At 45.0% G+C, this 24097-nt stretch overlaps 2 long non-coding RNA genes across 2 annotated transcripts in view; one reads left to right on the forward strand and one right to left on the reverse strand.

Moving 5' to 3' along the window:
- LOC137538175 (uncharacterized) overlaps positions 1–22629 on the reverse strand; it is a 29535-nt gene extending 6906 nt beyond the window's left edge. Inside the window, exons 1-2 of the long non-coding RNA XR_011024700.1 lie at positions 22574–22629; positions 1286–1362 (exon numbers count right to left, since the gene is read on the reverse strand). This is a non-coding gene — a long non-coding RNA (uncharacterized lncRNA). The remainder of the gene's footprint in view (positions 1–1285; positions 1363–22573) is intronic.
- The window catches only part of LOC137538174 (uncharacterized), a 170172-nt gene that overhangs the window by 26484 nt on the left and 119591 nt on the right, over positions 1–24097 (forward strand). The gene's annotated exons all lie outside the window — the stretch shown is intronic.

A 24097-nucleotide genomic window follows, 5' to 3' on the forward strand; every position in this document is an offset into this window, starting at 1 on the left:
TAGATTAAATAGTACTGTCAAAATTATTTTGATTATGTTATTGCTTGCTGTTTGTTTAAAAGGCATTTTATTGACAAGGTTTGAGAATATCACCTTGGAGAAATTGTGGGAGAAAAAGTGAATTGTGAATGGGCCTTAGTGTGAGATAAATACACTGGAGTGATGGCAATGTGGATGGCAGTCTGGAGCTTACTAATATGATCCATACACATGAATATGAAGTCCATAGCTTGGTTATGACTAGATTCATGTTGATGTACCTACCATCAAGGACCATAGCTTCAGCAAATTGTCACAGCTGAGGCAAGAGAGGCGTGGCATCTGTACCACTTTCATAGTTGGTGTGAACTGCATGACAGCTAATGGCATCACGGCTAGATAGCTTTTCCAGAAACAGTATGTAGAAATGTTGTCATGTACAAGAAGTTTAGGTATTAGGTAAGGCAAAATAGTTAATCCATAAATTTTGTCTTCTTGATGGCATTGTTCTTGATGACCCTCTTAAAAGTTTAATTATGGAATGGATGAGCACTAGATAAATAATCCAATAATTTTATAAAGTCATCAATCTAGCCAAAAACTTCATAACAGGAGTATATGCCTGATTAATGACAAAATGTGCTAATGGGGGAAAAAAAACTATACCAAAAGCAAAAACCAAAGAGAAAAGTACTCAAAAACAGCACCAACCTGACTCAATAAAAGCTATGTCAATTACATATTTCATTGAGAATTCATAAATCGCAATTAAAAACATTTAAAAATCATCAAAAAATAAATAATAGCAGGGCCTCTAACTCAAATGCTACAAATCCTACCTAATAATCCTGAAGTGTCCCTGCGTCCTGTCTGTGTGTCAGTGCTTTTGTGCTACTGCGCATGTCAAGCACTGACAGCCGTTAGGACAGGACACGGCGGATGGGCGGCCAGGCGGGCGGGGGAGAGAGCAAGTGTGCGACCAGCGGGTGTGCACGCGTGCGAATGGCGGGTGCGCATGCAAGCGGCAATTACAGACCTTGAACCCATTTCAAACGGGCTTAGGTCCCTAGTGCTACAATAAATAATGTAACAATATGGTATGGACAAGGCTCATGGCTTGAATATGACCAATGATCCTGGTGCAATATATAAACAAATAAATATGCACAATAGCGGACCAAAAACACAGGTGATCCCTTATAAAATATTATGAGTGAAAGACAGGCAATTAGAAGAGCTAAAGGGCCTGACAAGGTGCAATAGTGCAAAGAATGGAAAGTGCCAAGCGAGGAAAGAAAGTGCTTACGTGCTGTGCCAGAGGAGAGGAGGTCCAAGGATCACCCAGCGTTGACTGCCTTAATGCATCTCGCAGGCACTCCGCTTCTGGAAGAGACTACGTTTTAAATAACGTACATACAGCGCTATAAGAACGATCTACGCTATTCAGCTCTAAAAGAGAAGCAACAGCATGATAACCTTTATAGAAAAACATTTCCTTGTTACAACTTATAGAGCTCCTTCGGAGATGCTGCAATGTAGTTACTTACTAGTTTGCTGGGAGCACAGAAAGGGGTAAACTCCTGTGTTTACATATATAGAAACAAAAAGGAAAACAATCGAGAGCCCCAGTAGTGTATTATTGATGATGACGCTGGAAGTTATCAAAGTGACAGTGTTGTGCTCTCAAGTGTAGGTTGCCAGGCCAGGCAATCACTAATGGCGTATGGGGGGGAAATAAACCTGTCCCCACTCAGGCTAAGAAGTCACTCTGTAGACAGGAAAAAAAGAGTGATCACACCCATCCACCAGGTGGATAATTAGATATTAGTGTAGGATACAGAGGCGCCAGTATTAGATCAATTAAAACAGAAGAAGACAGAGAAGACACAACAGTAGTTTATCATAAAAATAACATTTATTCTTACTCCAACAAGTTTGTCGGGTCCAATGTTTACAGATAGCCTGTCCGAAGGACATGCCCGCAGCACAAATCAGACAGAGATGACAGCTCAAATTACAGTCACTCATTACTTCCAGATAAGGGAGAGTTAGTCAGGCGGTTATCTTTAAATACACACATGGTGGGTTTCTCTGTGTGGGGTGATGCAATCTAAGCAGTATATATATATACTGTGTGTGTGTATATATATATATATATATATATATATATATATATATATATAATATGTGTGTGTGCGTATATATATGTATGTATGTATGTATGTATATATATATATATATATATATATATATATATATATTGTAATTCAAGACTGGATATTTAGCTTCAGGTGCCTATTTGAGTACCCAGACTACTAGGCTTTTAAATTATATTGTCAGGTCTGTGTCTGTGGGTGGGCTTAAAAGTACAAATTTAATCCATTCAGTAGTACCACAGCGTGCAAGTGTAAAAACAATGAACATAAGTTGTTTGTAGCAGCATATTACTGTATGGAGCACTTATACATGCTACTAAGCATTACTTCAAATAACGAAATGTAACAAATGCTGACGAGCCAAAGAAAGTAGACTATTACTGGACAAGATCTCATTAAAATTCAGAATCTGTCTAACTTGTGAAACATCTGTTTATTTCCTAATGACCTGAAATTCACCTTCAGTTGTGTGATATGTCATAGTCTGTAAGTCAATCCTCTGAAAACATCTGCTTGCAGTGACAAGATAAAAGGTGTCGATCTTCAATGTTATTATTTGAAACTTATGAAAGTAAACAGTTTTTTTTTTCACAGTCTAACAAGATTTATTTGGCTCCAGGAAACACAAAGCATACTGTATCTTCTAAAACTAAATCTAATTGTTAATGCAACAATATTAGCACATCAAATGATGCCTAGTTGAGTCTTGTTTAAAACAGACTTCTGCTTTGACTAAAAATTCTCTTCTAACTATCTTAAAACAAGTAATTGGAATAATTTTTAAAAAAAGTTGTAAATTTGCCTTAAGTCAAGCAGAAACGAGAAATAAATATATATATATATATATATATATATATATATATATATATATATATATATATATATATATATATATATATACCCCACATATATGTAAATATGAATCTCTAGTTTCGGGCAATTATTACCAGCTAGGATAGCTGTTATGCATTGCTGCTAATCCAACTGGGTGTAAGTCCCCCCTGACTGTAACGATCGGTGTAACACAGAGAGGATCTGATTACCGGTGATCTGCAGTATCACTGGGAATACAGATATATACCAGATTATTGATGATCTGCAGTATCACCGATAATCAGATATATAAGCTAACCTCTGGACACCTGAGTAGAGTAGGAGTGTTTGGTGCAACCGTAATACTTAGAGGACTAGGCCTCAGAGCAGTAAAGAGTACTGCACAAATTCCTTCCAAAGACCTGAACTCTCCCGGGGGGAGGAGTCAGGCTGAGAGTAGGAAGGACAAACCGAGAGTGACACTCAGGAGGGAGTGTCACTACCAGGACTGGGAACCGCCTCTAACAGTAAGGTCGGTTCTCGAGGTCGGACAAAACAGGTCGTAACCACACAGACAGATACAGTACAGATTCAGAAGGCAGATGCGGGGTCTAATAAGCAAGCAGGGTTTGGCAACAGGGTATCAGAAATATCGAGGTACAGAATCAGGAGGCAGATGCGGAGTCCTAGGGCGAGCCGGGGTTCGGCAACAGAGTATCAGAATGGCAAGGTACAGGATCAGAGTTCAGAAGAATAGTCAGGCAAGCAAAAGGTCATAACAGATAATCACAATCAAACTAGTACTTTAGACTATCAACAAAATCTAGCTAAATGTAGGATTACAGCTCCAGCTGGTCCCGGCACACTTTAGGATCTGACTCAGGTCTGAGTGCTACCACATAGTGATCGCAACGCCAGACAACCAGCAACTGAACAGCCAGCAGTATATATACTAAAACACTCTCCAGCCCCTTCCTAAGAGCTGGACCAATGAAACGAAGCAGGATTGTCAGCTGACCGACTTGGTCAGCTGACCCTTTTCTGACTGCCATATAAGTTCTGCCTCTCTGCGCGCACGCGCATCATTCTGAACCTTGGTAGACTATCAGTCCCAGCCACACCAGTACTGTCTTGCAATGTGCTCGCTGACCTGTGCGCGGGGTTGGTCGCACCGCCATCAGCACCGGCGACTGCCTCCCCGCGCTGGGTCAGACTGTTCGCAACAGGCCCATGCATGCTAACCGCCGCGTCAGACGCGGCGTTTTTTCCACGTTCCGCCATGCCATGCGTGGAAAGAGCCGCCTCCCGCTGCCTTATAGCGCTCTTCCACGTTTCTTCACACTGACCCATTGAGTCCATAATTGGATCAGAATCAGTCTACATGCATGTTAAGCCTCTACCCCATCCATAAATGAAGGGTCAGTGTTTCCTTTAAGACAAACTGGGCAATAGTCCAAGGATTATTACTCCATAAGGGGCTCATGAAGTTGGGAGTTTGGGAGGTCACTTACCACAACAACCAAGCTCCTGGTTAAAAGGAGGGCTTGGCATTGGGCCCTCATGCATCTTCACCTCAATGCTGGGATGGTCATGTCTAGGAGAATTCATGGAGAAGCATGTGGTCATCTCCCCTCCTCTGGAACACTCTCCCTCAACACATCCACCACTCACCCCAGCTTACTCTTTTAAGACGCAATCTGAAAACTCACCTCTTCAGGCAAGCATACTCTCCCACCTAGGACATTGCCCACTGATCACTATTTCCAGGGCTGGTTCAAGTAACAGTTGGGCCCTAGGGCAAAATTAGCCTGGGGACCACCCAACAGACACCCTCCGACTAAAAAGCGTCATTAGAGGCCCTTTGTTGCAGCCAAATTTTCCTCCTGGGGCCAAGAGCTGGCTGCTGACCCTCCCCCAATCACCTCCCAACTTAACAGACTCTGCAGAGTCCCTGGGGAGCAACAGTTAAGATGGGGAGGGACACCTTTGGGGCCCCTACAGGCTCTGGGGTCCTGGGGCAATTGCCCATTTTTTCCTATGGTAGCTCCGGCCCTGACTATTTCTACCATCCCATACACAATTTCCCTGGGCCTTTACCTACTGTCCTATACCGTCCTATACCTTAATCCTTTAGACTGTAAGGCCTTTTGGACAGGGATCTCTTCCCCTTTTGCCTCACAATGCTGTGTAATGGGTTTACATACCTCCCACCCCTGTGTAAAAATATGTAGTTAATTTGTTCACTGCATTAGCTGCACTCTTGTCTTGTATTAACTGTTGTATTGTTTATTTTGTATTGTTAAACCCTGTATGCTGTTGTACAGTGCCACAGAAGATGCTGGTGCCATATAAATAATAATAATAATAATAATAATAAATAATAATAATGTGATTTGTTTGAACAGCTGATAGATTTGCAAAGCTCTGATTTGCTGTGATCACATCCTGCTTTAGCACATGATCATGACTAGCAAATCAGAGCCTTACATATCTATCACCTGACAAAACAGATCAAATGCTTCTTCAATCTCCATGAGTTCTCCTAGATATAACCAACATTACTCTGACTACCTATATTGTGCTGGGGGTTGGGGAGTGGAGGATATCTGACTACCTATACTGGACTGGGAAAGAGGGGGGCATGGGGGAGAACATCAAACTACCTACACTGGGTGTGGGCTAATACATGAACCAAAAGAAACACAATGATCAGAGAATTATATATTTCGCTAGTCATTTTATTAAGTATGCCTGCAGGGGAATTTTGGGGGCGGGAGCATTTTGGGGACGGGGGCACACTTTATGTGCCACTTGGGGCCAAAACCACCTTAGCAGCACCCCTGACTGTTAATGACATAAACCGGAGCTTGGACTCAGATTACTTACAAACTACTTGAGTTACAAGATGTTATGCATAAAAACAAAGTTATCTTCATGTTCAAAATATACAGTACTGTTTATATTGTTACATATTCTAATTGTTACATGTTACAGTACTACAGACCTGGGTTCGAATCTTGGCTCTGCCTGTTCAGTAAGCCAGCACCTATTCAGTATGAGACCTTGGGCAAGACTCCCTAACACTGCTACTGCCTATAGAGCGCGTCCTAGTGGCTGCAGCTCTGGCGCTTTGAGTCCGCCAGGAGAAAAGCGCGATATAAATGTTCTGTGTTTGTCTGTGTTTGTACATTAAAAGCACATTGAAAACAACCAAAAAGCTTTGTTTATATTATTTGCACAGATTAGCATTCTGAATTAAAACTCGGTTCTGAATGATTTGGAACAGAACAAAAATTTCAAGCATGGCGCAACGTGGCAGTGGAGGTTAACGCAGCTTTTACATCACCTCCGTGCGCTGCCCTCCATGGTACGGTCAAGGTTTGTAGCTACTTCCTCCTTCCAGTTGTGTCTCGACTTGCGAGCAAATGCAATTTTTTGAAACCTATATGTAAACAGCGGACCACCTGTTCACTTCCAACAATAAAGCATGGTGGTGTAGTGGTTAGCGCTCTTGCCTTGCAGCGCTGGGTCCCTGGTTCGAATCCCAGCCAGGTCCAACATCTGCAAGGAGTTTGTATGTTCTCCCTGTGTCTGCATGGGTTTCCTTCTGGCACTCTGGTTTCCCCCCACATTCCAAAAAACATACAGATAAGTTAATTGGCTTCCCCCTATATTGGCCCTATACTATGATACATGCACTACACAATACATACATAGACATATGACTATGGTAGGGACTAGTTTGTGAACCCCTTTGAGGGACAGTTAGTGACAAGACTATATATACTCTGTATAGAGTAGTGTTGGGCGAACATCTGGATGTTCGGGTTCGGTGTGGTTCGGCCGAACATGCCCCTGATGTTCGGCATGTTCGAGCCGAACCCCGAACCCAACCCGAACATGTCCTTTTGGGGCCCCTATAGGGTCCCAGCATAAAAGGAGAGCATGCCCCGAGCGCGGGGGGGGGGGGGGGGGGGGGGTCAGAAATGCCCCCACCGCTCCCCGCTAAGCTCTCCCTTCTGCCGGTACCCTATAATTAAAATTTAAATGCCCAAAAGTACCTGAGGAGGAGGAGGGCAGGGAGAGGGAAGCCGGAGTTCTTGGGCACTAGTACCATCTGGTGCTTCCGCCCTCTCTTGACGCACTTCCTGTTTACATTTGAAGTCGCGTCAAGAGGGCGCAGAAGTACCGCGATGACGCGTACGAGGGTACGCGTCATCTACATGATGACATGTACCCTCGTACGCGTCATCGCGGTACTTCTGCGCACTCTTGATGCGACTTCAAATGTAAACAGGAAGTGCGTCAAGAGAGGGCGGAAGTACCAGATGGTACTTGCGCCCAAGAACTCTGGCTTCCCTCTTCCTGCCCTCCTCCTCCTCAGGTACTTTTGGGCACTTAAATTTAATTATAGGGTACCGGCAGAAGGGAGAGCTTAGCGGGGAGGGGGGGGGGGGCATTTCCGACCCCCCCCCCCCCGCGCTCGGGGCATGCTCTCCCTTTATGCTGGGACCCTATAGGGGGCTATGTTCGGCCGGACACGGCTGTGTTCGGCCGAACAAAGAAGGCCTGTTCGGGTTCGGGCAGCATGCCTGAGCACCCTCCCGAACACCATGAGGTGTTCGGGGGGTGCCGAACCGAACCCGAACAGGCCAAAATCCGCCCATCACTAGTATAGAGCTGCGTAATATGGTACCGCTATATAAATACTTAAAAAAATAAAGGTAGTAATCTATCAAAATTCCTACTACTATTAAAAACCATTGCCATGTGATTTACAGACTGCATTGTATAGGAAATTAGGATTCTAAATGGACATTATCTTTGCAAACTATGCTACACCTGCTACATACAGTTCTTAATGTCTAGAGTGATAAAAGCAACTGGAAATAATGCCTGGTACAAGAAGCTCAGCTCAGCTTCACAAGATGGGCATATCCAGCTTTAGAATACCCAATTGGGAAAAACTGTGAATATTACTATTCACAACAAACCAGGTATCTATCTGGTAGGTTTGATCAGACTTTACAGCTATCTCATCAGGCTGCCACAATGCTCTGTGGCTAGTGGCTGGATAGTGTACTGGTTAGGTGCTCTGACACAGGGGACCAGGAATCGGATCTTGGCTTTTCCTGTTCACCTGCACCTATTAAGTGAGGAGACATTGAGCAAGACTCCCTAACACTACTACTGCCTTTAGAGTGTGCCATAGTGGTTGCAGCTCTAGCGTTTTGAGTCAGCTGGGAGAACAGCACGATATAGTTTTTTTACCACAAAAATATTTGTGCTTTACCAATAAGGTCCATGCTTTACCTCAGAGCCCATCTCCTTCTCCTTCTGCTGCTGACGCCTTTTATTTTATTTCATAGGCGCAACTTGCATTATCCGCTTCTGGGTTTTGTTGGCATGGCAATGTACTACCCCCAGATCACGCTGCCAGCTATCAATATGGTCTCTCTGGTGATCACTGACCTGAGGTCACACATAGCAGGGTGAGCGAAATGACAGCTCACTCTGCTTGCCGTTGAAATTCCCAATGACGTTAAATACTATTCCCCCTCTAAGTTGTATGACCTCAGAGGGAGAAGTAATTCAGGGTCCGGCAATCGCTGGCACCCAATTACCCATTGCTTGGGCTGTGCACTATAGCACTGGTGTTATATTGGCGCTCAATGCTACGTGGCCACCGCCGTGCACCAAAACCACCTGCTTTGCATGATGCCAGCTAGCAAAGTGATCTGCTTTTTTGATGGCAAAGAATGCTGCTAGTGCGATAAGTTGACATGTAGTGCTACCGTTTCTCAATCACAGGTACTGCCTCCCTGGCATGATGTTTCCATTGCCTTCTGTATGTTGTCCATCGCACAAAATTTCTATTTGCTTGCTGTCACTTTATCTGCAATTTTCTGCAAAACCACAAGGGGGTTGTGTCTCTAAACAGAGGTAATATTACTGTGCTCACATGCTCACAGCCATATTACCCTATCTTCCACCTGTAAGTATGAGTTACATGATTAGCGTGACTGTTACTATGGTAGCACGTGTTACTAATGGTAATGTTCGTTAGTAATGTGTGTTACTGCAGCAACGATCACCCAGCTTGAGTGTGCAGTTCAAGCTAATTGCGTAACTCGTGGTACTTGCAGGTGTAAGTTAGGGTAATATTTTGGTGGTTCTGACAAGTGAGTTAAATGCAAAGCCAGTATATCGCTATAGATGTTCAGGTTCCTTTTTTTCACGTGGAAAGCATGCCCCACAAAACTCAACAAAGCAGTTACAGTGTGCAATAAATTTGACTTCCTTCCTTTAGCAGACTCATAAATCAATAGGGCATAGAGAGAGGGAGAATTTATGGTGTGCACACACCTAAAAATGTTGTTGTCCACCAAGATCTTGACTCGATTAGGGATAAGCAAGTGAGAAAACAAAGTTCGACTTTTTGGTGAATGGGCCTTTCTCACAGGCCTCACGCCTGCAAAGTAGAGCATTCCCTATCGGGCAGGGCTACTTCTGCTGGAGCCCTAGGGGAAAGTCGCTACTGTGTCTGTGTGCAGCAGCTACTGCTGGTGTTACTTTTTTCCCCAGGGGTCCCAATTGTGGAAGGGGTCTGTGAGGGATGATGGGGGATGCCTCTTTAGGATCCAGAGGCTTCCCCCTACCAAGGCGAGTACCCCCAGGGGAGGTTTTTATCCTTACAGATTTACTTTAACATTTTTGCATGAAGAGATTTGTAATGTGGTCATAATTTAAACGGATAATCTGAGAAAAGCGGGGGTGGTACTGGAGCCAAATTTCAGTAGGAAGCATGGAATGGGCATATGCTGGAATGTATCATTTGCTCCCATGATGCACAACAAGGCACAGCAGCTTAATAAACAATTGGGGGGGGGGGGGGGGCAGGCCTGGATTTACCACTCAGGAGCCTATAGGCACAGATCTCTCAGCATCTAAGACTATATAATGCTATTTATTAGACTATAAATGCTCTCCATAAACCTACAAATCCCCACCAAACTGCAAGGGTGCTGGCTGCCCCGGCTGTCACTTCTCTCTTACTTCCCTTGCCCATTATAGTTAGCTACAGGTGGCCCTTAGTATTAGGCAGCCAGAAGTATCCTTAATATTAAGTAGCTAGAGGTGCCCCCAAGTATGAAATAGCTAGAGGAACCTCAGTATTAGGTAGCTAGAGGTGCCGCCGACTGAAGGCAGAACTCGTTAGTGGAATGCCGAGAGAAGGATGAGTAACCTCTCATTTACACTCTCATCAGGACTGCTTTAGGAGGGAGACACTTGGGAAGGGGAGTTAGCTGCCTTTCCATTAGGCGCCTGTAGTAGTGAAATCTATCCTCTCCAGCAGACAGTTATCCACCATGCAGTGTGGGACCATAATCCTTGATAGAGCTGCAGCCATCAGGCTCAGCCTGTAGGCTTTGGGCTTGGTCCTTGCTTTGCTTGGAAAATTTTTATTCTAACTCTATGTCCACCTGGATAGTGGACATTGCACACCAGGACCCACGTCTGCTCGCTACGCTCACTGGGCTGCCGGCTGGAAACTGAAAAATACACAAGTTTCAATTTGCAAAAATGCGTAGCTTGTGAAAATCCATCATATTTTTGTGTAAACACATTATTATAATTATGAATTCCTTTTGCAATATTTTGAGGAATTTCAGGTTATGAATTTTAATTGTAATTGCGAATTTTGCTGAAAAATCACTGCTATGTTAAATTGTAGCTCATCAATAGAAACCTCATGTTTACTCAATGGAATAGTGTTACTCAGTAGTTTTGATTGCGCCTTTGTATCTGGCCAATCCTAATTAAACTTTTAACCTACAATTTAACACCTGCAAGTGCTCTAGGCCAATATTATTTAGTCATTTAGTTTTTTTGTATTGTGATAGTTCAATGCTACCAAGTAGCAGACTTTGGCAGGATGCAGCGCCATTTTTAGGGGCAGGTGGAGCCGAGAAAGGGGGTGGGGGGTGGCTAGGGAGTGCGGGCACAGAGCATTAACAATGTATCTACCGGGATGCACATGCAGGTTTCGTGATTTTTCCCTCTTATCATCCGTCACATTGGTAACTTTGCCCCTTGTGATGATGTAACCACTTGTCATCACAGGGGCACTGTTACCAATGTGACGGACACCTAGGAAGAAGAAAATAGAGCCTGTGTGAGGAGCCCATTGAATGAGTTATTACTGCTCTGTGTTCCCCCACCGCCGCTGCTCCCCTCCCACTGCTGCGCCCCCGCCGCTAACGGAAATACCTGGTTCCCTATGGGAGGGGGTACCCTGGCCACCTATATGGGAAGGGGGCACCCTAGCTACCTATATACTAGGGGAGGGAGCACTCTGCCTACCTGTATAATGTGGGAGGGGAGGGGGCATTCTGGCTACCTATATACTATGTGCTAGAGTGTGGAGGACGGGAGTGCAATTTTTACACCCTCACCCTAGGAGCTAAGTTGCTTAGAAACTTCCCTGGCAGGGCGCACACACACATCAAGTGCGTTTTGCCACACAGTGTGAACCCATGCACCACCACACATAATGAAAATCAACGTTTTGCTTTGTTTTTTTGTGTACATTCACATTTCAATGTTTTTTCGCTTTGTGCATGTTAAGTCAATGGAGTGTTTTTCCTGCACATTCACATTTTCATTTTATTTCTTTCACTTTCTGCATGTTAAAGAAAAAAAAATCAACCCCTCTACTTTTTGACTTATTATTTATTATTATTATTATTTATTATTAAGTATTTATATAGCACCGACATATTACGCAGCGCTGTACAGTGTGTATGTGTATATATATATATATATATATATATATATATATATATATATATATATATATATATATATATATATATAGTCTTGTCACTAACTGTCCCTCAAAGGAGCTCACAATCTAATCCCTACCATTGCCATATATCTATATTATGTAGTGTTAGTGCTGTAGTCTAGGGCCAATTTTTAATGGGAGCCAATTAACTTATCCGTATGTTTTTGGAATGTGGGAGGAAACCGGAGTGCCCGGAGGAAACCCACGCAGACACGGAGAGAACATACAAACTCTTTGCAGATAGTGCCCTGGCTGGGATTTGAACCAGGGACCCGGTGCTGCAAGGCGAGAGAGCTAACCACTACGCCACCGTGCTGCCCAAATCATATCATATCATATGCATATCAAGCATGTTGCTAATTCTATTGTGGTTTGTAGCAATAAAAAAAAAATATTGCACCTATAGTTGAGTGTGGAAAACCCAAATAAAAATGCATTCGCATTGCGCCGCAAAAGGAAAAATCGTCGGCAATTTCACATATGTGTAATATTAGCTCTAGCTGATAATAATAAAAGCTGTATATCAGAGTTGCCCATCAGGTAGATTGAAGGGCTTCGTGGTAGATCCCGACCGCACTCCATTTTCCATTCTGTTTATACAATTGTGCTCTTAAAATTGTAGATCACGTTGACTTGCTAATTTTTAAAGTAGCTCTTAAGCCCAAAAAGTGTTGGCACCTTTGCTGTACATAGTATAGGGAAGTATGAAGTAACATGTATATGTATTAACCACTAGATGGCAGTGTAGGAAGGTAGGAGAGATGGCAGAGGAGTTCTGCTAGCAATGTCTTTAGAAGTCCAAGCAAAGTGATTACTGATCACTTGACTTCCCAGCATATCAGTGTATTGCAGGTGCAATGTACAACAGAAAGAGTAAACCTGTTTCTGGCGCTAGAGAGGTGAGTTATCCTAAACAAGAAAGCTCAGGGATAACAAGGAATGAAAGTGTTAATAAGGATGGATGATGAATATTCAGAATTACTTTGATACTTGCTGTACGCAATGACATATCAATACAGACATCCCAAGTCTGTATACTAAATCACTGATGACAAAATGCAATTTTGCAGTGCTTATATACTTTGCATTGAGCAAAAATGCGCTCAAAATACTGCATGTCCTGCGATTGCGATGACCTTGCAATCTCACTAATGGGTTGATAAAGTGTTTTTGGGAATCGCCGGCGATTGTTGGAGAAGATTCCAAAACGCTGCCAAAAATGCCCTAGTGGGTTCCTACCCTACAGTGTGTCCCAGCTCTTAGATGGCATAATTGTGCAGCTTTTCTCTGAGTCACACGAGATCAAAGTGAGGGTTGCTGTAAGGCAGGGGACGCACTTGTCTTTCAGTTTTCTGCATGTATTTTTCTGCATGTGTTTTCTGCACACCATGTATGTTTGTATGCAAAAAAAGGCACTTTTTTCACAGTACCTAATGTAATTGGTAGAGCAAACTGACAAAATGTGCAGAATTATCCTGCAGGATGTCATTTTTTTTTTCCGCGTGCAAAAACACGCATTAAATGTGAACTAGCCTATTGATTAACATGAGTTCTTAGTTTAAATCAGTTTTTCTGTGCAGAAAACACGCACCAAAATAGATAACAGTTTCCCCTGCCTGAATTAAAATTTGTGTGATTGCAGTACCAAATGCCCACCCTGCAATGAAATCCCTTTGTAATAAATTCAGAATATTTGGATTGATTACAAAATGGTTGATGTATCCAGGATAGGATTTTGTTGCATCAAATGCACTGTGAACATTGCATAGACTTACAATTGCAGTGCGTTACTGCACATTAAATTGCCCCGTTACATCATACTGCAATGCCCCACCGTAAACATAGCCATAGACTCCCCAACATTGTCCACTGCTCTAAAACTTAAGTAAATTGAGTCTGTGTGGTGTATACAGTAAACTGCTTTAACCTCCTTAGCGGTAATCACGAGTTTAGTTCGGGGTAGAAAAAACATGCTAGGAGCGGTATCCCCGGACCCCGAGCTGAACTCGTGGTAGCCTGCCGGGAGGTCTGTGCAGAACAATGCGTGGAGCGGACGTTTTAACACACCTCCCTGGGGAATGGGATCCAGACGTCGGCCACCATTCTACTTCCTCTACTCCGAGGCTCTGCTTCCCCCTGGAGAGATCACCATCTGTCGACATGACAACAGCTGTCAATCTCACTAAAGGGTTACAGCGCCACCCGGAGAACGGAGGGAAAACTGCAGTGCTGGAGCCCAGGGAGGTGAGTGATTGCTGAGGCTGCTGCAGATCTCCTTAGCAGAATGATTTTTTTCCAGGTTTTAGGATCTAAAAGCTTGCAAAAAAATTGCACCACTTTTAGACTCTAAAATCCGGAAAAGAATCATAACGCCAAGGGGGTTAAACAGAATAATGTGCGTGTGTACAATTGATAAAGATGCCTGTTGAAAAGTACACAGGAGTACCCGATAGTAGAATATCTGTAAATATACTGATTTTCTACTACTTCATTCAAATAGTAAAATAACGATAATATTTACCGATATTTTACTACAACCTCCCCTGGTGGTGCCTAACCTTAACACCCCCAGAGGTCACATAACCTTAACCTCCTCCAGGTGGGTGACTAACTTTACCCTCCCCAGTGAGCAACTAACATTACTCCCTCCCCCCATATGCATCTAACCTTAAAGTAAACCTGACATTAACCAATAGAAAATAAATTATACATACCTGGGGCTTCCTCCAGCCCCTTCAGGCTAATTGGTCCCTCACCATCCTCTTCCGCCTCCTGGACACTCTGGTCAATGCCCCGTTATCCTCGGCAATGAACACGATGTGAGAGTGATGCGGAGGCTGCTACATTTGTTTTCTTTTAACAATACTGGTTGCCTGGCAGCACTGATGGTCTGTTTGTCTGAATCACACCAGAAAAAGGAAACAAGCATGTAGCTAATCTTGTCAGTTCTGACAATTATGTCAGAAACACCTGATCTGCTGCATGCTTGTTCAGGGTCTATGGTTGAAAGTATTAGAGGCAGAGGATCAGTAGGACAGCCAGACAACTGGCATTGCTTACAAGGAAATAATTTTGGCAGCCTCCATCTAACTCTCGCCTCGGGTTCACTTTAACCACTTCCCGACCGCCGTATGTACAATTGGCGGCCGGGAAGTGCACCCCGCAAGGACCGCCGTATTGACAATTGGCGGCGGTCCTTGTAGGGGCATGGGCGGAGCGATCGCGTCATCAGTGACGCGATCCTCCGCCTCCGCCTGGCGCCGCTCACCCGCCGCAACATCCCGCCGGCCATACGGAAGCGCCGGCGGGATGTTAACCCGACGATCGCCGCATACAAAGTGTATAATACACTTTGTAATGTTTACAAAGTGTATTATACAGGCTGCCTCCTGCCCTGGTGGTCCCAATGTCCGAGGGACCACCAGGGCAGGCTGCAGCCACCCTAGTCTGCACCAAGCACACTGATTTCCCCCCCCCCCCTGCCCCAGATCGCCCACAGCACCCATCAGACCCCCCCCCCTGCCCACCCCCCAGACCCCTGTTTGCACCCTATCACCCCCCTAATCACCCATCAATCACTCCCTGTCACTATCTGTCAACGCTATTTTTTTTTATCCCCCCCCCTGCCCCCCGCTCCCTCCTGATCACCCCCCCCACCCCTCAGATTCTCCCCAGACCCCCCCCCCAGACCCCCCCCCCCATGTACTGTATGCATCTATCCCCCTGATCACCTGTCAATCACCTGTCAATCACCCGTCAATCACCCCCTGTCACTGCCACCCATCAATCAGCCCCTAACCTGCCCCTTGCGGGCAATCTGATCACCCCCCCACACCAATAGATCGCCCGCAGATCCGACATCAGATCACCTCCAAAATCCATTGTTTACATCTATTCTCTCCTCTAAACACCCACTAATTACCCATCAATCACCCATCAATCACCCCCTATCACCACCTGTCACTTTTACCTATCAGATCAGACCCTAATCTGCCCCTTGCGGGCACCCAATCACCCGCCCACACGCTCAGATTGCCCTCTGACCCCCCCTTATCAATTCACCAGTGCATTAATTACATCTGTTCTTCCCTGTAATAACCCACTGATCACCTGTCAATCACCTGCCAATCACCTATCACCCATCAATCACCCCCTGTCACCCCCTGTCACTGCCACCCATCAATCAGCCCCTAACCTGCCCCTTGCGGGCAATCTGATCACCCACCCACACCATTAGATCGCCCGCAAACCCGCCGTCAGATTACCTCCCAAATGTATTGTTTACATCTGTTATCTTCTCTAAACACCCACTAATTACCCATCAATCACCCCCTATCACCAACCGTCACTGTTACCTATCAGATCAGACCCTAATCTGCCCCTTGCGGGCACCCAATCACCCGCCCACACGCTCAGATTGCCCTCAGACCCCCCCCCCCCCCTTATAAATTCGCCAGTGCATTAATTACATCTGGCCTTCCCTGTAATAACCCACTGATCACCTGTCAATCACCTGCCAATCACCTATCACCCATCATTCACCCCCTGTCACTGCCACCCAACAATCAGCCCCTAACCTGCCCCTTGCGGGCAAACTGATCACCCACCCACACCAATAGATCGCCCGCAGATCCGACATCAGATCACCACCCAAGCGCAGTGTTTCCATCTATTCTCCTCTAAACACCCACTAATTACCCATCAATCACCCATCAATCACCACCTGTCACTGTTACCCATCAGATCAGACCCTAATCTGCCCCTTGCGGGCACCCACTCGCCCGCCTACACGCTCAGATTGCCCTCAGACCCCCCCTTATCAATTCGCCAGTGCAATATTTACATCTGTTCTCCCCTGTAATAACCCACTGATTACCTGTCAATCACCTATCAATCACCCATCAATCACCCCCTGTCACTGCCACCCATCAATCACCCCCTGTCACTGCCGCCCATCAATCACCCGCTGTCACTGCCACCCATCAATAAGCCCCTAACCTGCCCCTTGCGGGCAATCTGATCACCCACCCACACCAATAGATCGCCCGCAGATCCGACGTCCGATCACCTCCCAAGTGCAGTGTTTACCTCTGTTCTCTACCCTAAACACCCACTAATTACCCATCAATCACCCCCTGTCACTGCTACCTATCAGATTAGACCCCTATCTGCCCCTAGGGCACTCAATCACCCGCCCACACCCTCAGAATGCCCTCAGACCCCAGCCCTGATCACCTCGCCAGTGCATTGCTTGCATCTATTCCCCCCTCTAATCACACCTTGAGACACCCATCAATCACCTCCTGTCACCCCCTAGCACACCTACCCATCAGATCAGGCCCCAATTTGCCCCCCGTGTGGGCTCCTGATCACTCGGCCAAACCCTCAGATCCCCCTCAGACCCCCTTCCGATCACCTCCCCAGTGCATTGATTGCATCTATTTTCCCCTCTAACCACCCCCTGAGACACCCATCAATCACCTCCTGTCACCCCCCTAGCACTCCTATCCATCAGATCAGGCCCAATACAACCTGTCATCTAAAAGGCCACCCTGCTTATGACCGGTTCCACAAAATTCGCCCCCTCATAGACCACCTGTCATCAAAATTTGCAGATGCTTATACCCCTGAACAGTCATTTTGAGACATTTGGTTTCCAGACTACTCACGGTTTTGGGCCTGTAAAATGCCAGGGCGGTATAGGAACCCCACAAGTGACCCCATTTTAGAAAAAAAGACACCCCAAGGTATTCTGTTAGGTGTATGACGAGTTCATAGAAGATTTTATTTTTTGTCAAAAGTTAGCGGAAATTGATTTTTATTGTTTTTTTTTTCACAAAGTGTCATTTTTCACTAACTTGTGACAAAAAATTAAATCTTCTATGAACTCGCCATACACCTAACGGAATACCTTGGGGTGTCTTCTTTCTAAAATGGGGTCACTTGTGGGGTTCCTATACTGCCCTTGCATTTTAGGGGCCCTAAACCGCGAGGAGTAGTCTAGAAAACAAATGCCTCAAAATGACCTGTGAATAGGACGTTGGGCCCCTTAGCGCACCTAGGCTGCAAAAAAGTGTCACACATGTGGTACCGCCGTACTCAGGAAAAGTAGTATAATGTGTTTTGGGGTGTATTTTTACACATACCCATGCTGGGTGGGAGAAATTTCTATGTAAATGGACAATTGTGTGTAAAAAAATCAAACAATTGTCATTTACAGAGATATTTCTCCCACTTAGCATGGGTATGTGTAAAAATACACCCCAAAACGCATTATACTACTTCTCCTGAGTACGGCGGTACCACATGTGTGGCACTTTTTTTTACACCCTAAGTACGCTAAGGGGCCCAAAGTCCAATGAGTACCTTTAGGATTTCGCAGGTCATTTTGCGACATTTGGTTTCAAGACTACTCCTCACGGTTTAGGGCCCCTAAAATGCCAGGGCAGTATAGGAACCCCACAAATGACCCCATTCTAGAAAGAAGACACCCAAAGGTATTCCGTACGGAGTATGGTGAGTTCATAGAAGATTTTATTTTTTGTCACAAGTTAGCGGAAAATGACACTTTGTGAAAAAAAACAATTAAAATCAATTTCCGCTAACTTGTGACAAAAAAATAAAATCTTCTATGAACTCACCATACTCCTAACGGAATACCTTGGGGTGTCTTCTTTCTAAAATGGGGTCATTTGTGGGGTTCCTATACTGCCCTGGCATTTTAGGGGCCCTAAACCGTGAGGAGTAGTCTTGAAACGAAATTTCTCAAAATGACCTGTGAAATCCTAAAGGTACTCATTGGACTTTGGGCCCTTTAGCGCAGTTAGGGTGCAAAAAAGTGCCACACATGTGGTATTGCCGTACTCAGGAGAAGTAGTATAATGTGTTTCGTGGTGTATTTTTACACATACCCATGCTGAGTGGGAGAAAGATCTCTGTAAGTGGACAATTGTGTGTAAAAAAAAATTAACAAATTGTCATTTACAGAGATATTTCTCCCACCCAGCATGGGTATGTGTAAAAATACACCCCAAAACACATTATACTACTTCTCCTGAGTACGGCAATACCACATGTGTGGCACTTTTTTGCAGCCTAACTGTGCTAAGGGGTCCAAAGTCCAATGAGCCCCTTTAGGCTTTACAGGGGTGCTTACAATTTAGCACCCCCCAAAATGTCAGGACAGTAAACACACCCCACAAATGACCCCATTTTGGAAAGTCGACCCTTCAAGGTATTCAGAGAGGGGCATGGTGAGTCCGTGGCAGATTTCATTTTTTTTTTTGTTGCAAGTTAGAAGAAATGGAAACTTTTTTTTTTTTTTTCTCACAAAGTGTCATTTTCCGCTTACTTGTGACAAAAAATAATATCTTCTATGAACTCACTATGCCTCTCAGTGAATACTTTGGGATGTCTTCTTTCCAAAATGGGGTAATTTGGGGGGTATTTATACTATCCTGGAATTCTAGCCCCTCATGAAACATGACAGGGGGTCAGAAAAGTCATAGATGCTTGAAAATGAGAAAATTCACTTTTTGCACCATAGTTTGTAAACGCTATAACTTTTACCCAAACCAATAAATATACACTGAATGGGTTTTTTTTAATCAAAAACATGTTTGTCCACATTTTTCGCGCTGCATGTATACAGAAATTTTACTTCATTTGAAAAATGTCAGCACAGAAAGTTAAAAAAATCATTTTTTTTGCCAAAATTCATGTCTTTTTTGATGAATATAATAAAAAGTAAAAATCGCAGGAGCAATCAAATAGCACCAAAAGAAAGCTTTATTAGTGACAAGAAAAGGAGCCAAAATTCATTTAGGTGGTAGGTTGTATGAGCGAGCAATAAACCGTGAAAGCTGCAGTGGTCTGAATGGAAAAAAAGTGGCCGGTCCTTAAGGGGTAGAAAGCCCTAGGTCCTCAAGTGGTTAAGTGACAAAATGGGGCTGGGTGCCAACTTGCTCTTATCACTTCATAAAAATCAATGAACCAGTGCAGCAAATGGTTTCCATTTTCATTTTGCAAAACCAAGCCTTTTATTTTCACAAATTTTTTTTGAGCATAATTAATTTAAATAATGTTCATAAAAAACGGTTTGTGGATTTAGGCTTTAAAAAGAACTCAAGGTCTGAGACTTATGGAAGCTGCCATATTTATTTCCTTTTAAACAATACAAGTTGCCTGGCAGTCCTGCTGATCTTTCTGGTCAGTAGTGTCTATATCACACTCCAGAAAAAAGCATGCAGCTAATCTTGTCAAATTTGTCTTAGAGCTGGTCCACACTAGGTCCGGAAACGTATCCGTGGCTGCGTTTTTCAAACCTGATGAAAAACGGAGTCCCGGATACTAATGTTTAAAATAGCAGCCAGCCTCACCCAAGTAAAAAACGGATCCGTCTGCGTTTGCGGGGATCCGTTTTCAAAACCTGAAAGGAAGGTCCGGACCTGCTGCATTTTCACGCAACGGATCAGGACCACAGATACACGCAGGGGTAGTGAAAGCAATGAGAAAACGCATCTCCAGCTTCACAGGCAAAAAACGGATGTGAAAACGGATAGCCTGAGCTTTATGATTGGCCCAAAAAATCCTCCCACTCCTTCCTAATGATAGATACGTTTTCTGACAGGGAAAAACCTGAACGGAAACTGATACAAAACTGATGCAAAACTGATGCACTTTCATCAGTTTGCAGTACGGTGGGTACTTCCCCTGATCCGGACTGCAGTGTCCGTCCTGCAACCGGGTCTAGTGTGGACCCAGCCAGTGTAGACATCTGATCTGCTCAGGGTCTATGGCTTAAAGAGAACCCGAGGTGGGTTTGAAGAATATTCTCTGCATACAGAGGCTGGATCTGCCTATACAGCCCAGCCTCTGTTGCTATCCCAAACCCCCCTGAGGTCCCCCTGCACTCTGCAATCCCTCATAAATCACAGCCACGCTGCTGACAAACAGCTTGTCAGAGCTGGCTGTGTTTATCTCTATAGTGTCAGTCTGTTGCTCTCCCCGCCTCCTGCAGAACTCCGGTCCCCGCCTGCATCCCTTCCCTCCCTGCTGATTGGAGGGAAGGGAGGGGGGCAGGGACTGGAGCTATGCAGGAGGCGGGGGAGCAGCTGAGACTGACACTACAGATGTAAACACAGCCTCACAGCATGGCTGTGATTTATGAGGGATTGCAGAGTGCAGGGGGACCTTAGTGGGGTTTGGGATAGCAACAGAGGCTGGGCTGTATAGGCAGATCCAGCCTCTGTATGCAGATAACATTCTTTAAACACACCTCGGGTTCTCTTTAACCACTTGACGCCCACAGCCCTAACCCCCCCCCCCCCCCTAAAGACCATGCGTTTTTATGCAGTGCTGGGCTGTGCAGGCTTTTCAGCCTCCTGCACAGCTCAGCTTAGGAGCCCAGCGATCGGACTCACCTACTTTTTTTCTCCCTAAGGGGACATGCCGCCGGAGGGGTCCGATCGCTGCTGCTCGTTGTTGTTTTTTTTTCTTTAGCCTCTACAGGCTCTCTCTCTTCCCTTCCTCCCTCCCTCGCCTTCCCTCCTCCCCTCCTCCCCTCCGGTGTACCAAATTGGAACAAGATGGCGATCCGTCCTGTTCTGGCTCTCATAGGCATCAGCCAATGAGAGGACGGCAATCCCCGGCCAATCAGAGGCCGGGGATCACCGATCTTGTACAGCGCTGCTGGAGACCGCAGCGCTGTACACTTGTAAACAAAGGGGATTTCTTTCCCCTTAGGTTTACAAGCAGCCTGCTAGCCGCGATCGGCGGCTAGCAGGCTAATCACGGAACTCCGTTCCGTGAAGTGGCAGGAAACGATTGCGTATGCACGCGGCCGTTCCCTGGGTAACTGCAGCCCCAGGACTGGACGCCAATTGCCATTAGACAGTCATGGAGCTGCCGCTGCGGTCACGCCCATTGGCGTGAGGTGGTCGTCAAGTAGTTAAAGTATTAGAGACAAGATCAGCAGGACAGCCAGGCAATATGCATTATTTAAAAGGAAGCAACGCACACTTGTGCAAGGCAAATATAAAAGGGACCTCAATGTTCACATAATCCAGAATGCAATCAAGAAAAATGGAAAATATGAGTGGTGAAACAAATCTGGCTGTAACCTATTGCATGCATTACCATGCATGATGGATCATTTCAGATCATAGGGCTGCAGAAAAGTCAACCCATTTGCTGTTATTCTCTCACTTCTACAGAGAAAATGTATTTTATTACAATACTGAAGTGTAATACCAGCCCCCCACCCTCAAAGACAAAATAGAGTTTAATGGTGTTCAATTGTGATTTTCCAAAAATGCTGTCGCCACGCAAGAATTTTATTTTAGTGGCATCACAGCATTTGCAATAGTTTTTTTTTTAAAAAAATTTACATAAATCAGCTTATTCATGACAAATTCTCAGTTCAACTTTTTTAAACGTATTTAAAAATTGCACACGCATACATTGTATGCTTTTTCTGCAAGATCAAGTGGTAACCCTCCCTTACCTCAGTAGTGAGAAGCCTCAGGTTGGTCCAGAGGCTCCCTGGATCCTCTTATAGGCCAACATTCCATGGCTGGGTCCCTCTATAAGTACTGTACATGCAGGGCCGGTTCTAGACTTTTTGCTGCCTGAGGAATGCGCCCCCACCCCGATTTGGAATGATCGCACAGCACCCGACAATTTACTCTGCTTCATTAAATGTTGTCACATGACATGCTGCAGCTCAACACAATAGCACACTGGCTGGCTGTGAGTCTGTGACAAACAAACTGCTTACCCTCAGCAAGTCGTCCGTCCTCCATTCCTCCTCAGTCAGGACAGCAGTGCCACCTCCTCCCTTCTGCTGTGCAAGTCAAATGAAACATTGTTGCTCTCCTCCCCCCCCCCCCCCTCCTCACACAGCACAACAAGCTGCTTTTTCCCAATGGGGACCTCTTCACCTCGCTCGCTCTCCTCTCGCTTCTTCTCCTACTCTGTCTACATGCTGTAAGTGTAAACACAGTGCAAATATGCTCCCCCTGTAATCCCTGCACCTGATGCAAATGTTTCATTTTGCTTCATGAGAGAACCAGCCCTGTGTACATGCATGTCCATTAAATGGAAGCCCATGCCTGTTTTTTTTTCCTCCGTGCATGAACGTTTTCCTCTACTGGGCTTGCTCAGTTCAGATGCACGTAAAGAGAAACTCTGACCAAGAATAGAACTTTATCCCATTCAGTAGCTGATACCCCCTTTTACATGAGAAATCTATTCCTATTCACAAACAGACCATCAGGGGCGCTGTATGGCTGATATTGTGGTGAAACCCCTCCCACAAAGAAATTCTGAGTATGTACTCTTGGCAGTTTACTGGCTGTGAACCTTGCTGCATTGTGGGAAATAGCTGTTTACAGCTGTTTCCAACTGCCAAAAAAAGCATGCAGCAGCTACATCACCTGCCAACAGTAAAAATGGCACCATGTAATAAATGTCAGAATGTAAATCAGGGATTTAAAAGATTTTACAATGGGCAAACACTGATTAAATCATTTATACATAATTATTGTAAAAATGAAGCACTTTCCTCTTTAAACTTTCCTCTTTAAACTTTCCTCTTTAAAGAGTTCCTCTTTAAACACAGCTGTGCTCCAAGCTAGAAGTAACCAGTTTTGAATAAGTACAGTATAGAGGGACCTAACGATTCTACGATTATATTTTTCCCACTTTGTTTCTTTAAATAAATCCCATATTTCTTATTTCTGTATTTCTAAGCCCTCACGGCAGGTGTATGAAGGTAACTGCAGACATACATATACTTACATATTAAACGTTCAACTTCCCATATTGCAAAAAAGGTTGTAAAATTGCACCTAGTAGCAAAGTAATAGCGATGACCTGCGTTTCGCATCAGCAGACAGTTCATGGTGAACATTCACATTTGCTTCAAACTTTATACAAAGTCTGTGTTTTTTGTATTTGCACATTTAAAAAAAGGTCTCTGCAAAAAATGTTTCTTTTTTGGGGGGGGGGGGGGGAATTTTGCCATTAACCTCCTTAGCGGTAACCCCGTGCTGGACACGGGGTAAGCCGCCGGAGGGTGCTGCTCAGGCCCTGCTGGGCTGATTTTCATAATTTTTTTTTTTTGCTGGACGCAGCTAGCACTTTGCTAGCTGCGCCAGCACTATGATCGCCGCCGGCCCCTGCCCGATCGCCGCTATCTGATGCGGCGCGCGGCCCCCCCCCCCAGACCCCGTGCGCTGCCTGGCCAATCAGTGCCAGGCAGCGCCGAGGGGTGGTTCGGGACTCCCAATGACGTCCCGAC

This window comes from Hyperolius riggenbachi, chromosome 11, assembly GCF_040937935.1.
Source record: "Hyperolius riggenbachi isolate aHypRig1 chromosome 11, aHypRig1.pri, whole genome shotgun sequence".
In the NCBI taxonomy this organism is placed as follows: domain Eukaryota; kingdom Metazoa; phylum Chordata; class Amphibia; order Anura; family Hyperoliidae; genus Hyperolius; species Hyperolius riggenbachi.